This window comes from Phalacrocorax aristotelis, chromosome Z (genome assembly GCF_949628215.1).
Source record: "Phalacrocorax aristotelis chromosome Z, bGulAri2.1, whole genome shotgun sequence".
Classification (NCBI taxonomy): domain Eukaryota; kingdom Metazoa; phylum Chordata; class Aves; order Suliformes; family Phalacrocoracidae; genus Phalacrocorax; species Phalacrocorax aristotelis.
In genome coordinates, this window is record NC_134311.1 from 34,771,992 (window position 1) to 34,789,181 (window position 17,190).

Below are 17,190 nucleotides of genomic sequence, written 5' to 3' on the forward strand. Positions count from 1 at the left end.
TGACTCATAAGAGCCTGTTCTGACAGCAAAATGGATTATACATCTAAGTTCAAAACTGCAATGTAATTCAGAAATTATGTTTTCATAGACTGTCTTAAACACTAAAGAGAGTGACTTCTAGAAAATAAGGCACTTTATTACTTTAAACTCATGGCAAATGAGAAAGAATAGTTTTTGATGTAATCACCTCTCCTGTGAAGGCAGATACCCGTTTCACCAGCAAACTCTGGTTGATGTTCTTTTATACTGTTTTCTGAAAAGATGGGAGAGGAGGAAAAAAAGATACTTTGGCTATTTGAACAGCTATGGCTTGGAGCCAGCTGGGACAATACTGCCCCATAAAGCAAATGCATTGTCCACCAGAATAGGATCATCTTTACTCACCTGCAGTGTGACCATTGGGACATATCATTCCTGTGGCCCCCTGTGCTTTCTGTCCCACATAAATCTCTAACTTTCACAGGAGTTGGCAATGTGACATTTACCCTCTGTGTCCCGAGGGTGAAGAGTGAGATCAGTCACCCATGACCAAGTTTCGTCAACAGAGTCAAGGAAGATGTGTGAGCCTTTTCCCAAGAGAGCAGCCACAAGTGCATAGGAGCCTTCTAGGAGATATGTACTCCTGTCTGGGGTTCTCTACAAGCCTTATGTCATCTTAAGAACCCCAGAAGTTACCAGTTCTTTGCCCTACAAGCTTTGTAGGGTACTGGGTAAGCTTCATGGACACTGCAACAGACTATGCCACAGCTCACATGATACCAGACACTTTGAGTTCTCCAGTGTCCAGGATTGAGGTTGGGAAAGCATCCGTGATTCTCAGCCTGTACGAGTCTGTCTCTGCCTCATGGCAGAGACATACCCATTTCAGGTGCAGGTCACCCAGATGTTTCACAAGAGTCAAGCACCACATGTTCCTTTCAGTGGGCCCTGCAGGTTATCATGTGTCACACAATCTGTTGGCCTGCTGCAAGGTGGCAAACTTCACCAAACAGAACAGCTTAGAGCGGCAGCGCCATCAGTCTTGGTCATTGCTGGCTGATGTGCCTCGTACAGCCTGTGTAAAGGCATGGGCAGGCTGTTCTAGGCAGAGTGGTCAAAAGAGGGTTGGACTCTCCAGTTCCTGCCCTCACTGTCATCCCAGGATGTGGTGACAGAGAAAGTGGAGAAATGCACGAAGCCATCTCTGCCCATCTGGCTCAGCAATAGTTCCATCACACTGCTCATAAACACTATAGCAGTAATCCACCATGCCTTGAAACTCCAGTTGTCAAAAAATGGATTTGGCTTCTCTCTCTCCAACCTCTTCACACAATTGCCAGCCCTCTCCACCCACTCCTGTTACTGTCTTCTTCAGAGATACAGAGAGTCTGACCGCAAGCATCCTCCAATGCTTCCTGTGTCTGCAGCTCCAGCTTGAGCTCTTTACACAGATTATGAGTATATTCTTTATTTGCATTTATTGCCCACAGTACCTGTCCTTAAGAGCTGAAGAGCCTCCTCCCACTAGGAGATACTGTTTCTCTGTGCATTCTTTCCTCTTTCTGTCCCAGCGCTTCAGACAAGCAAGGTCACAAAATATTTTCTTTCCTGTCATAATGATCTTGCCCTAAGAGAAGAGTTACTTCAAAGGCTTTTTTCTCCTCCCCTACTATGGAGCTTTGGCGTCTGTAGCCAAAGGCTACATCGTATCCCTCCAATCAAACTTTGGGGCTGGTGGTTGCCCTTTGTACAAAAGCAACAAGCAGAAGATGGTCTGCTGTTTGCAAACGAGAGAAGAGAAGCAAAGATCTCCCTAAAAAGCTCCTTGTCCTTCTTCCCTTTTGAACCACACAGTTTTCTACATTTAATTGCCATCTCTTTCAATGGAACCCTGTTCTGATCTGCGCTTTCAAATTATTTTGAGGGCAAACCTCAAAGATTCATTGAGTTATTTACATATTATTTTACTCTCACTGTCACCGATACTTGAAAGGCAGCTCAAATTGCTCACATATAGCATGAATGAATTTGACACTAAGAATTTACTAAACCTTAAATTTTAGTTTTTATCTTCTCGTAAAGTTGCTTAAAAAGGTACATTTACACCTATAATTATGAAACTGTACTTATCTAAAGGTGATTTATATGCCTAGCTGCAAGCATGTGAGTTTTTTTGGACAGAGAAAAAATGTCATTTGTCCTGAGAAAAGTAATATGTAAAAAAAAAATGTGCAGAATGCTTTCACAGCTCTACAGAAACTCTTTTTCTTTCTGTGGATAACAGTAATTTCCTTTCCAATTAATGCAAAATTCAGACCTAAGGGGATAATGGACCATATAACAGTCAAGATAAAGGACATCAGATCAGAGAAGGAAGAACGTAACTGGGGAGGAAAGTTGCTTTGAGACTGTTTGGTTTGGTTTGGTTTTTTTTTGTGGGTGGTGGTTTTTTTTTTATTATATTAGGGAACCATTAACACCCTACACTACATATGAACTGTGGAACTCTGAGCAATCTTCTTGTTCTAGTTGCTGACTCCAGCTGCATCTCTGCTTCCTGCTAGAAGGAATTCATGCTTGATGTGCCCTCTTCAGTGCTATTTGCCTTGGTACCTGTTGGAAGAAACATGGGACAAAATATATAAGCTATGTTATGCAGTCCAGTGTTTTTCTACCATAGAACTGCTGCCTTAGAGCTCTTTTTGTAAACTGGTCAAACCCTGTCTTCAATATTGCAGGGGTTTTTTCACTTCCTATATTGAAAGTGCTGCTCCAGAGCTCAATTTTCTTTGAAAATCTGAATTTCCCATGAAATTAGTTAGGATTCTACATTAATAAGATGCTTTCAGAAATTCCAGAAATGTCTTTTCTTTTTGCCAGGGATTTCCTGTTAAAAAGCCTGAGAAAAATTGTCACATATCAAATCATGTGATATAAGTATTCAGTAATATGTATGTGCAGAAATATCAGTTTACTCTGTCATGAACTGCTTTCAATTTCTTTGTGTTCATACTTTCCTATTAAGGGTTAAGTGTTTTGCAATAGTTAATCCCTTTTTGTACATTTCTTTCAACATGTGCCTGAGCAAACTATGAAATTGTTCTTGTAAAACATTTTCTGTCTTTTTTGATGACCTTAGGAGTGTGCTGTTATATCCTTCTGTCACTGGTGATTGATAATAATGTTGAGATGTCCATTGCCTCGGATTGGTTGTGCACCTACATGATATGAAAGTGATGCATATTTTTTGTTTAGACAGTTAGCTTTTCCTCTGTGAAGAAAAAAGTTTGAACTAAACATGTTGCTTTAAGGCAAGAAAATGATTGATTGGGTGGATATAAAACAATTGGAGAGATGTGTGTCCTCATGTGTGTAATAGGTTGTGCCAGGAGCTGGAGTTGGGTGGGGAGAGGCAAGAGAGGGTGAAAATATATTCTATTATCTGGGGTTTTTCTGCAACATCAACATGAATGGAAAGGTCTCCTAGGAAGCTGTACTACCGATTCAGAAAGCATGTGAAATTCAAGATACATTGCATTTTACCTCTTATGTCTGCTATTCAAATGGAAAAAAAAAAAGATGTTTCAGCACCAAAAGCTTTATTATGATGCAAGTAATGATGGGCATAAGCTGTTACATGATAATGATTGTGAAGCCTATCTACAAAATATTTTTCATATCTCATGAATACTTTTTGGTGAGAGGATAGCTTTCTTCTCTTTGAGATACTTTCTATACATTACAATAGCTCAGGTGATCACTGGCAGTTCTTTATCAGTCTCCTGCCCCACTTATTTTTCTATATCCTTTGGCTTACTTTCCTTGTCATAGACAAATATATATTGCTACTATTACATATAAATATATGAAGTAAATTTAGGAATCTTTATGGACAGAAATTTCAATACATATCACTGTCATTTTATTTGCTTACATATATAATCTTGGTTTTATATAGACAGAAACATTCAGGCATTCTACTGTTAGTCAAAGAGAGTTTGCTTTTAGTTTTATAACTTCACCCAAAGCACAGTGATAAGCAGCCACAAAACCAGTCCACTCAATCTCAGTGATGATGGAATAAAAAGTCATAATTAAATTAAATAACCAATTAAATAATCAGTTTGTAAGAAGAAGGATGAGGAAGATGATCCTGGGCTGCAAGGCCAGCAGGTTGAGTGAGGCAGTTCCTACCTTTTACCCTGCTCATAAGGCTCAACCTGGAGTACTGCAGCCAGCTCTGGGGGCTCCAGCGTAAGACAAACATGGGCCTGTTCAAGTGGGTCCAGAGGAGGGCCATGAAAATCACCAGAGGACTGGAACAGCTGTCCTTGAAGAAAGGCTGAGAGACTTGGTGTTGTTCAGCCAATGAAGAGAAGCTCTGGGAAGATCTTATTGTGGCCTTTCAGTATATAAAGGGGCTTATAAGAAAGACAGAGAGAGGCTTTTTACCAAGGCCTGTGGTGACATAACAAGGGGCAAACAGTTTAAATGAAAAAAGGGCAGATTTAGATTGGACATAAAGAAGATATTTTTTAAAACAAGGGTGGTGAGACAATGACACAGGTTGCCTGGAGAAGTTGTGGGTGTCCTACCCCTGGCAGTGTTCAAAGTCAGGTTAGATGGGTCTTTGAGCAACATATCTAGTGAAAGACATCCCTGCATGCAGTAGGGGGGTTGAACTAGATGATTTTTAAACGTCCCTTCCCACACAAACCATGCTGTGATTCTACCGTAGGATAGAACAAAACCAATGGAATCCAAGCTGTATACTTTAACTCATTGTAGGAAATCAAGCATGTTGTGACATGACTAAAAATGTTCAACATTGGATAAAATTTAGAAGTTTGTGTAACAGCTAACAGTTTGGGGCATTGAAATGACATTAATGTTTATATTGGGTTTATGTGGCAAGGTTTTGGTAGCAGGTGGTAGTTTTGTTTTTGTTTCTTTCTTTCTTTCTATCCTACTCCATTTTTAATTGGCAATAAATTAAATAGATCTTCCCCAAGTCAGGTCTGGTTTTGCCCATGATGGTTTGGTGAGTCATCTCCTTGTGATTATCTTGACCCATGACCTTTTTCATCTTATTTTCTCCCCCTCTCCTGCTGAGGATGGGGAGTAAGAGAATGGTGGGTATCTGGCAGCTAGCCAAGATCAGCTCACCACACTGTTACTTGGGTAGATGTTGGGATTTTATAGAATCTAGAATTTGAACAGAAAACACCTAACACACGATAATTCCAGCTCTGAATATAAATACTATCACTGTTAAGTTATGTGGAGTTAGGCAAAATTCCATGTCGTGCCTAATACTATTTTGAGTAATTTTGCACTCAGCCTGATTATATATGTGTATGTGCATGTACACAAATATAGATATACTTGTAAGATTTTATACATTCAACCTAGTAGAATCTTAAAAAAAAAAAAAAGTGTGATAGAAGTGAACTATGGGAGAGAGGCACAGACATGAAATATCAGAGCAATGCCTGTCCTTAAACTTAGGGCAGTACCATGTCCTCTGCAGCCATTCCAGAAAATATCAGAGTGAGCAAAAGGATCATGGTGTGATACGTTAGAGAGGAGCTTGCTGGGAAAGTCATGTCCTGGGAAAGTGTTGGAGGTATTTAACTTGTTCTCTTTTCAGAGTGGGTGGGAGCTGATGTTTCCTGAATCTCCTGATTTTCATGTTTCTTTGTTTTTGTAAGAGATCAAGGAAGACAGCAAGCACTTCCTTACGTTAGGCAGGAGTTAGTGGGCAGAGCACTCTGCCACAGCCAAGGAAGGATCTTCTACTAGGTGCAAAATCTGCACAATAATTGGTCTTGGTATTTTCTCCATGTGGTGTTGTTCATGCTTCTTCTTGCTTGGGTATCTTTGGCTGCCGTTTTACCTAACTTTCTTCATTCAGCATTAAAAACAGAGAAGACGTAATGTGAGTTTCTCCTAGCCTATCGCCCTCTTTATTTCATTTGAACCTGGTATCAGAGGGATCATTCTCAATTCCAGAGAGAATTGCTAATCCATTTATTCTGGTGAAAACAATTTTTTTCTCTCCCCCACTGCCCCAAATCTCTGAAGGCATTCAGTGATCACACAATTCCCAAATCTCCCTCACAGAACCAATCTTTGAGCAATCTGTTGTTTTTAATTATCTTGTCATGCTTTCACCCTTTTTCTCTAGGGCTGGAAGGATTCTCCTGAGTCCCATCTGGTCTCCCCATCTCTGTGCATCTTCCTCAGCCAACAGTGCTGCCTCTTCTACATTGCATCAGGAATCTGTCCATGTGGTTTGTACTGACAAAAGGGGCATGTTTTCCTTAATTCTGCTAAAACCCATGCTTGCCTCATATTCACAGTTCATACACCGAAAATTGGTATCCTTTTGTTCATTTCAATGAAAACAGTTCACTTGTTTTCATATCTATAACTCTGAATATTTCTGTTATGAGAGTATACTTTTCAGACAAAAGTAATTCTAAACTGAAAAGTGTTTTAAAAAATCAGAAATTGAAAAAACACTTAAATTAGATTTTTTCTAGGAAATGGATTTTCTTCGAAAGCAAACAATTAAAAATTCACATAGCTTCTTAAAATGTGTTGGTAGTGCTGTATCTCTTTTCTACAAAGGAAGCAAATATAAGTCTCAGCTCTGCTTCACACAGAGATATGATTTTTATGTACATTCCTGAGATATGCGTTCTTTACATTTTCTAATGTTATCTCTATCTTTATCAAGGAATTTGCTGATGCATTTAAACTGGGGCCCTTTGTATTCTTTCTGCATTTCATCTGGATGACAAAAAACTGTTATCCATGAATTGTCCACATAATAGTCCTTTTCATTCTGATCATCTTCATTATAATTGCTTGTTAAACTTTGCCTTTTTATGACAGTATAAAATGATTTATTTTCCCTTTGTTGTATTTTTCAAAGCTCAGAATGAAAACAAACAAACACACACAACACTATATAATACTTTAATTCTACAATTTGTTTTCTCCGTATTAAGTTCTCCGTATTACAGAGGCATTTTTTCTGTGTGCTAAGAAGGTTGTCTTAGATCATTTTCCAGAAACCCTTGTAATACCTCCATTATTGTTCTTTTTCTTGCATTCTTCAGGGACTCAAAACATGCACTGAGTTTTAGGTGTATGGGAGTAAAAAACAGAAGCATATGCAAAACTCTTGTTAATGTAAGTTATGATCCAGGGTGATTTTGACCTTCAGGTCCACCATCTCTGTTTCTTATTATCATGATACAGAAGGTGATTATAGCTCTGATTTAGTTGTTCTGTGATTAAACTTGCAAGGACTACTTGGGGCGAGATGGCATTTTTCTGCCCAGTTGCCAAGCTGTTGAAATGACAGCTTCAGTCTATGTCTTCTGAAATTTCTACCCATTGTTACATTTTAACCCACTTTTAAATTTTCACCTTCATTTCAAATATTTTCCTTGCAAATGTACCGATACTAACTTCCTAGACTTTCTGTTTATTTTTAATTTACTTCATGATCTGCTAAACTTCCTTTGCTTCATCTGTAAAACTTTGTTTGCATAGATCATTATTCAGCAATTTATCTAACTTGCTCAATTAACTGGCATAATTAAAATGCCAGAAATCCTTAAGTAATTATTAAAAATAAGCTTTACTCATTTGTTTTATCTAAACTAACTCTACAAGCCTCTAGTACAAGCTGCTAGCACAAGTTCTATCATTAAGGTGCTATGTCTCTTCTAGTTCAGAGTACTTAACAAAGAGATAGGCCACTACAAATAAAAATCCCCAAAACAGCATATCACGTCACGTCATTGCAAACTCAATCGGCTTTTCAAATGGATCATTAAGTATTAAATTTTGTGAGAGTGACTAATAAGGGATGCAGATAGGAACCAGCATTAGGATTTGTAGGAGAAAGTTCTTTTATAGATGTGACTTTATACAAAGGAGAAAGTTCTTACTAAAGCAAAAAGAGAAACCTGTTACTCTGTACTAAAAGGCTCATTGTTTTTTCTTTTCAGTCCCCCACTGCAGGTTTCTGCTTACTTTCTGAGGTATAACAGCAAAATCCTTTCTAGTTACCTGGTACCTAATGCAATAAAACTCAAACAGAAACCTAAGGAATGAATATGAGTTTTTAAACAGCTATTACAGTAAATTTTTCACTAGCTCTCTGGGTTCCTGTTTATGTGACAGTGAGTAATATTACTTTAGATAATATGACATAAGGCCTCAGATTTGTATCGTCACAGAAAAAACGGTGACCTGTTTCCACTTTGGAATGAAAAACATTAAGTACAGCTTTCTTCTTTCTTCTCTGCTACCTTCAATTTCTTGTCCTTTCCTCTCCAGCTGTTCCTGCAATTCAGCACTCCTCTTAGAAGACACTGGTAGTCATCTGACAAAGAAGTATCTCATTGCTACACTGGTTGATAGTAGCAGAGGGATACTGAACCAATAGTATACAGAAAAGATGTTTCTTTCTTTTATATCTTTTTGTCTGTCAGAACTTTTTAAAAATATAAATGCCTAAATAATGCATTTAGAAACCAGCTTAAATGACAGGGTCCCAGAAGGCTTGAACATTCAGTGCGTCCCAATGAAATTAATGAAACCTCAAGGTATGCAACAGCCTTTAAAATTGAACTGCTACCTATAAAATAAAAAGCTGACCTAGAAGCTGAATTAAATCTACATCTTTGGAAACCTCTCAAATGTTATAATTTGATTGGTTAATCATTTGATTGGTGGCTTTTTTAGTTACAAAGGAAGGTATATGAAGTGTTATAACATAATGTAGGTTACTCTAAGAACTGAAAAATATATGTAAGTTCTCCAGGCTGTGGTCAGTCATACGTGAAGAGCAACAGTTAGATGTGGAGGGATGCTGCTTGCCTGTCTGCTGCTGGTTCCCAACATTGCATTTTCGAGGGAAAAGTGGCAGACAGAGAAGGATGATCAAGAGCTGGAATAGTTAATCTCATTATGTTTTCTTCTGCAGAGGATCAATCCATGATTACTTTGCAAACATCTAAAATATGTAACCATTATCCTGACACATACTCTCTGATTTCTGATACTGCATGCGTGTGTGGAGGAAAACAGCAACAGGTCTATGAAGCTGTGAAAAGGAACTGCTTGAAAGACCACCTCTGTATTGAAATGGCACAAACATCTAAAAAAGTGAGTCTCCCTCTGTTGTAGTTCAAATGCATTATGTTACTCAGCTTACACCACAACTTGCATGTACTTAAAATTTCCTGTAAATTCAGGCTTAATAGTTGTGGTTTTGAAATAAATGTTCTGTAAAAGGCTAAACTCATCCTGTTAAAAGAAAGAGTCTCAAGGTAAAGAACCAAGGCTGCATTGAAGAATCAGGATATGGGAAAGGAAGGAAATTCAATTTCTTTCTGAGTGTTAAATCTTCTGCAATTACACTTTAATTGCTGAAGTAGGAACAGATATTTTGTAGGCTGTAAACTAGACAAGTCGTTGGAGAAATGTGAGGCTAAATGAAATTTTTATGTTAAATTTTCAGTGGGGTCTAATTTCTAGACAAATTTTGGGTAATTTACTGCAAATTAGTAGGAATTAAACTGATGTCCCCCTTCTGAGAATTAATGTCTGAAAGCCTGTCTGGTAGTGTAGTAAAAAAAAGTCTCACCTCTTCACCCAGCCCCTGCTAATTACTCTAAGACACTCATTCATTCAAAGTATTGATGCAGGATTTAAAAGTCTATGTTCTCCTTTAACACAAGGGCATTAAGGATTAAAAGGTGGGTGACATACAGCAGTAAGTGTTTGAAAAACATTTAATGAAGTAGTCTGTATAAAAATGGGCTTTCTCCTTTGAAACAGGCAACATATAAAGTTTAGAAGATATGTGCCAAAGTGACCTTAGCTTTCCATAACACATTTCCTTGTGTTAGTTCATTAAAAATGCTAAGCTGTCTGCCTTATGAAACAGAAGGACATCCTTACAAGTGAAAACCTTTCTCAGATACCTTTGTGAAAAATATGGATGTGTCGCTCAAGGCTAGTCTCAAAATTTAATAATTTAGTTGTTTTTCACAGATCATTTTCCAACTTATGAGAAGAATATGAAATTGGGAAATATATGCCTTATGCATGCAACTTTTTCAATACATAGCCATATTTATCTTTTTCCTTTAGGTAGTGAAATTATGAACAATGAGGGTTGAGACACAGATAGTAGGTCAGACTCTGGGTCTTTGAAAACCTTATCTGAGGGCAGCTGGCTGTTAACATTCTTGGCAATATCTGAGTAACAAATTTTTAAATATCACCTCTTGATACTGAAATGCACAAAATAATTCACAGTATGTAGCCATCCCCATTTTTCAAACAGATAAATAGATACATTTTATCTATAAATTGTGTCCCTTAGACAGTACCTTTAGGATCTTGTTTGTAGAAATTGGTGTAGGTCTTAAATATATCTGTAAACAAATGTAAGCCTTCCTGGAAAAGTGCATCTGGCCATTGCCATTGACACAGAACCTAAGATTCATTCCATCTGATGATTTTACTGTTATAACAGAGAATAATTACCTACATTAGCAGTTGTTTTGAGAACCCATAATAATGAGTTTATGATATAAATGATCACATACAGTGACAAAATAAAATTATATTCAGTAAAATTATTCTATAACTAATAATGTTGATGACAACTATGTTAGGAATGGACTGTGAACTTTTATGGGTAGACATACATGCTTATTTATTAGAGAAAAATGAATTTTTTTATTTTGCTAAAGTATGTTTCATATTGTTTAAAATTATTATGTTTCCCATAGGAAAAGAAATCTTCTCAGGTTAAACTCTTGGAGGTTTATTTGAAGATAAATCTGTTTGTAAAGGTACCTTACAATGAAAAAAGTCAAATAATACACATTATATGATTGGTGGGCACTGCAAAGAGAACAACTTTACTTTAAAACTACTTATTCACACAAACACATGTTGTATTTGTGATTTTTTTTTCTCTTTTAGTTAAAATTCTTCAATTAATTAATAACTTTCTATTTTAAGGCATATAAACTTTTGGAATTTATGCTGAAAAATGTCTCTTACTTTTATGATTTTCTGTATCTGTAGGTAGACCAGTATCTCTTATCTCCTTTCTGAAACAACAGGTTATTGCATGTATCTTGCTGTGAATATTATCACTGAAATACTAAACATAACCTGCTAATACGTTATTGAGGTCCTATGAGATTAGGAGCGAGACATCGGCAGATGGAAGATAAACATGTGCCATTGGCTACAGCTGAAAGTGTCAAAAATATGCTGCGAAGCTGAATGACTGGTTGCACAGAACAAAGATACTTCACCTCAGAGGAGAATAATAGCTGAATTAGGAATTATTTTTGATAGCTATTTTATGTAAAGGCAAAATCATCTTTGTGTAGGAGGTCTATTAAGTGGGATGATGAGTTTGCATTGGCTTTCTGCATAGAAGTAATTTTTATCTTGTAGTCCTGAGAGCCTTACGCAGTTACTCTTGTTTTAATGTCATGATTTTTAACTTTTTTTCTGTTTTACTTTTCTCTACTGCAGCTGACCCTGGCTGAGGACCTTCTAAGAGTACACCAAGGGCCAGGAGTAACAACTGTCACATTATTTATTTTTTCTTTATCTGCCCTCCAGAGTGAGAGTTGTCTGTGTTGTATAGTGGTAGATAACTTCAGGATGCTTCCATTGTATTATCTCCAATTTTATGATTCTACTGCATCCACATTTTCCGGTATGGCTGAGGGCAAGTAAGCCTATGAGTTAGAGGTTTAATACATTTTATTCATGTCATCTGGCGAGTCTGTGTGTAACAGGAAAGAGCTGTCGGGTCAGCGAGCGGTGAGCAGCTGTGTCACGTCCTGTTGGCTTTGGTTGTTCATTCCTCGTTTCCCCCCACAGCCAGGGTTTTGCCTCTCTCTAGTTATTTTTCCTTTTCATTGCATTATTGTTGCTGTTGTTGTTATTGCTTTATTTTAATTATTAAACTGTTCTTATCTCAACCCATGAGCTTTTCCTTTCCGATTCTTTCCCCCATCCCGCTGGTGGGGGAGTGAGCGAGTGGCTGTGTGGGGCTGAGTTGCTGGCTAAATCACAACAGCATTCTAGGGATATAAGTGAAGATTTTGAGCCTTTTTTTTCCAATAAAGGTCTTTATTTTTTTTCTTTTTTTGGTGAGTGGTTGCATGGCTTGTTGTTTCTTTTTTTTTTTTCACCCTTTCTCCAGGTTTCACCCCTCTCTCTCTTTATTTTCTTTTTGATTTTGTTATTATTATTATTATTACTATTATTGCTGTTATCTTTATTATTCTTACTATTGCCATTGCTGTTTTAAGTTATTTAAATAATTTTAATAATTAATTTAATTATTAAACTCTTCTTATATTATTATTTAAGAATATCACCCAGTGATCTGCCTCAAGGCTTGATAGTTATGGGTGGCAGGGTATGTGGGATAGTATGGGCAAATGCCTGAGATGGTGGGCACCTCCATTGTTTTGGAACTTCACCCCTGAACAAGTGCAGAATTCTGAAAAATTAGTAAGGTATTTGGATGAAGTATATTGTCACCCTAGCAATTCCAGTGAGACAGAGGTCACTGCATTGTACTCGGGCCTGGCCCATGCCTACTGAGCCCTGTTTAATACTGTTCAGTACCCCTGATGGGAAAAGAAGGTCTCTGGATCTAAAAAGGCAAAAAGAAAGAAAGCAACAAGCACTGTGGCCACTCTAACCCCCACAGCCGGTGCTGCAGCTGAACCAGAGAACCTGTGCCAGTATCAGTCACCCATATGCACAAGAAAAGTCTTGGAAGAGAAAGTCAACTCATTTAGAGAGAGATGGTGGAAGAGCAGGGTCAGCATGAGGAGAGGACGAGGGAGAACTCATAAATGAGGTAGAAACCACCCAATCCCTGTCCCTGAGTGAGCTGTGAGATGTACAAAAAGATTTTGGCCACCTTCTAGATGAGGACATTGTTACCTGGGTGCTCCGATGCAGGGATATTGGGGCCAGTAGCAAGGAATTAGAAGGGAAGGAAGCCAAACCATGGGTATCCCTTCCTAGCGAAGGGGTCATGGACAAAGCCATTAGAAAAGGGGTACAAGGAAGCGATTCCTGTCCGGTGTGAAAGAAAGATATCCCTTCAAGGAAGATGTTATATATCGCAGATGAAAATGGACCACCATGGAGAAAGATATCCAGTATCTGAGGGAATTAGCTGTGCCTGAGGTGATTTATGGTGACCTGGATAATGAACAGTCACCCAAAGATCCAGATGAAGCCCAGAGTACATGACCTGTATGGCAGAAATCTGTAAGCAGTGCACCATCATTACATGCAAACTCATTGGCCGTCATGTCCTGGAAAGATGAAGAGGCACCAACGGTGAGGAATGTGATTGACAAACTAAGGGATTATGAAGCACATATCTCTTCCTCTTTTATCTCAGCTGTGGAGAAACTGTCCCAAGAGGTCCAGCAACTCGAAGAAGATATCTCCTACTCCCCACCTCTACAGAGTAGTGTCTCAGCTGTTAGGAATAAGTGTCCTTTTGCTCAAAGGAGAGGATACACACGACAGGGCACCCTATGGTTCTACCTGCGTGACCACGGAGAGGACATGAGGAGGTGGGATGGCAAGCCTACCTCCACCCTAGAGGCACGGGTATGGGAACTGTGAGGAAAAACAATCACTCAGGGGGGATTCTTCCAGGAAATGTGCTGCTCCAGTTTCCAGTAAGCAGGTCCCCAGAAAAAGGAGTAGAAGCATGGATTTTATTTCTGAGCTTAATAGAGAGACTCTTGATTCATATTTACAGGAAGTGAGTTTTGAATACTACAATCAGGAATAGAAAGGACCTGCCTCCAGCCAGGTGGAGGAAAGGGACAACTGGGTTTACTGGACTGTGTGGATCCGATGGCCTGGTACATCCAACCCACAGGAGTATAAAGCTTTAGTGGACACTGGTGCACAGGGCACCCTAATGCCATCAAACTATATAGGGGCAGAACCCATCAGCATTGCTGGAGTGACAGGGGGATCCCGAGAGCTAACTGTATTGGAGGCCGAAGTGAGCCTAACCGGGAATGAGTGGCAAAGGCACCCCATTGTGACAGGCCCTGAGGCTCTGTGCATGCTTGGCATAGACTGTCTCAGGAGATGGTATTTCAAGGACAAAACTAATGTATTCTTCTCAATCCCTCTAGCAGCAGAGTGCAGGCCACAGTTTGCTTTCACATGCAATGGCATCAAGTACACCTGGAACCAACTGCCCCAGGTGTGGAAACACAGTCCTACCATTTGCCATGGACTGATTCAGACTGCAGTGGAACAGGGAGAAGCTCCAGAACACCTTCAATACATTGATGACATCATCATGTGGGGCAACACGGCAGAAGAAGTTTTTGAGAAAGGAGAGAAAATAGTCCAAACCATTCTGAAAGCTGGTTTTGCCATAAAACAAAGTAAGGTGAAGGTATTTGCAAAGGAGATCCAGTTCTTAGGAATCAAATGGCAAGACTGATGATGTCCGATCCCAATGGATGTGATCAACAAAATAGCAGCCGTGTCTCCACCAACTAGCAAAAACGAAACACAAGCTTTCTTGGGCGTTGTGGGTTTTTGGAGGATGCATATTCCAAATTACAGTCTGATCGTGAGCCCTCTCTCTCAAGTGACCCAGAAGAAGAATGATTTCAAATGGGGCCCTGAGCAACAACAGGCCTTTGAACAGATTAAACAGGAGATAGTTCATGCAGTACCTCTTGGGCCAGTCCGGGCAGGACAAGACATAAAGAATGTGCTCTACACCGCAGCCGGAGAGAATGGTCCCATCTGGAGACTCTGGCAGAAAGCACCAGGGGAGATCCAAGGTCGACCCCAAGGGTTTTGGAGTCATGGACACAGAAGGTCCAAAGCCCGCTATACTCCAACTGAAAAAGAGGTATTGGCAGCATATGAAGGGGTTCGAGCTGCTTCAGAAGTGGTTGGAACTGAAGCACAGCTGCTCCTGGCACCCCGACTGCCAGTGCTGGGCTGGATGTTCAAAGGGAAGGTCCCTTCTATACAACATGCAACTGATGTTATGTGGAGCAAATGCATCACACTGATCACCCAATGGGCTCGAATAGGAAACCTCAGTCTCCCATGGGTCTTGGAACTGATCATGGACTGGCCAGGAGGCAAAGGTTTCAGAATATCACCAGAGGAGGAGGCGACGTGCTGAAGAAGGTCCACTGCATAATAAGCTTCCAGAAGATGAGAAGCAATATGCCCTTTTTACTGATGGGTCCTTTTGCCTTGTGGGAAAGCATCAGAGACGGAAGGCTGCTGTGTGGAGTCCTACAGGAGAAGTTGCAGAAACTGCTGAAGGGGAAAGTGAATCGAGCCAGTTTGCAGAGGTAAAGGCCATCCAGCTGGCCTTAGACATCGCTGAATGGGAAAAGTGGCCAGTGCTCTATCTCTATACTGACTCCTGGATGGTGGCAAATGCCCTGTGGGGCTGGCTGCAGCAGTTGAAGCAAAGCAACTGGCAGCATAGAGGCAAACTAACCTGTGCAAGATATTGCTGCCCGGGTAGAGAACCTGGTTGTAAAGGTACATCATGTAGGTGCTCATGTCCCCAAGAGTCGGGCCACTGAAGAACATCAAAACAACTAGCAGGTGGATCAGGCTGCCAAGATGGAAGTGGCTGAGGTGGATCTGGACTGGCAACACAAGGGTGAACTATTTCTAGCTTGGTGGGCCCATGACACCACAGGCCATCAAGGAAGAGATGCAACAAACACGTGGGCTTGTGATCGAGGGGTGGACTTGACCATGGACACTGTTGCACAGGCTATCCATGAATGCGAAACGTGCTCTATGATCGAGCAAGCGAAGCGGGTAAAGCCTCTGTAGTAATGAGGATGATCGCGGTAATATAAATGTGGTGAGGCCTGGCAGACTGACTATATCATACTCCCATAAACCCACCAAGGCAAACACCATGCGCTTGCAGAGGCGGAAACAACTACCAGATGTCTGGAAACATATCCTGTGCCCCACGCCACTGCCTGAAACACTATCCTGGGTCTTGAAAAACAAACCCTATGGTGACATGGCACCCCAGAGAGAACTGAGTCAGACAATGGGACTCATTTCTGGACATCCTCATAGACACCTGGGCCAAAGAGCACGGCATTGAGTGGGTGTATCACATCCCCTGTCATGCACCAGCCTCTGGGAAAATTCAACGGTACAATGGACTGTTAAAAACTACGCTAAGAGCAATGGGGGGTGGGGCGTTCAAGCACTGGGATACACATTTAGCAAAAGCCACCTGGTTACTCAACAACAGGGGACCTGCCAATCGAGCTGGCCCTGCCCAGTCAGAAATATTGCATACTGTGGAAGAGGATAGAGTCCCTGGAGTGCAGATAAAAATATGCTGGGGAAAACAGTCTGGGTTATTCCTGCCTCAGGCAAAGGCAAACCCATTCGTGGGATTGCTTTTACTCGAGGACCTGGGTGCACTTGGTGGGTGATGCGGGAGGATGGAGAAGCCTGATATGTGCCTCAAGGGGATTTGATCTTAGGCGAAAACAGCTAATGAACTGAATGGTATGATGTTAATTGTTATATAATATTCTATTCCATCTCTTCTGTGTTTGTTATATGCCATATCAATGGTATCACAGTGGGAATCTTCCAAATTAATGGAGAATGAACTTTGGTGAAACCGAGCAAAGTGCAGTGGTGATGGAACAAGGACTGACTTCAGCATGCAACAATCCACCACAGGCACCATCTTTCCAGCCCTGAAAGACGGTTACAATAGATGGAGCCCAATGTCATGAACTACATGAACTCAATGGATACTTTCCGGACATTTGAGGATATTTTACAGATATTTTACAGGGGTGATTCATAGACTAAGGGAATGATAAATGATATCTGTGTTTTTTATGAAAGGATGGGAAAGATGGTGGTGGTTATTGAGTTTATATTGGACAGTATGGGACCTGACCATGACGTAAATGGTATGGAATAAGGGTTGGATACAGTCATGTTTTAGGCTGGGATAGAGTTAATTCTCTTCACTGCAGCTGGTATAGTGCTGTATTTTTGATTTAGTATGAGAATAATATATATAACACTCTGATGTTTTAGTTGTTGCTAAGTAGTCCT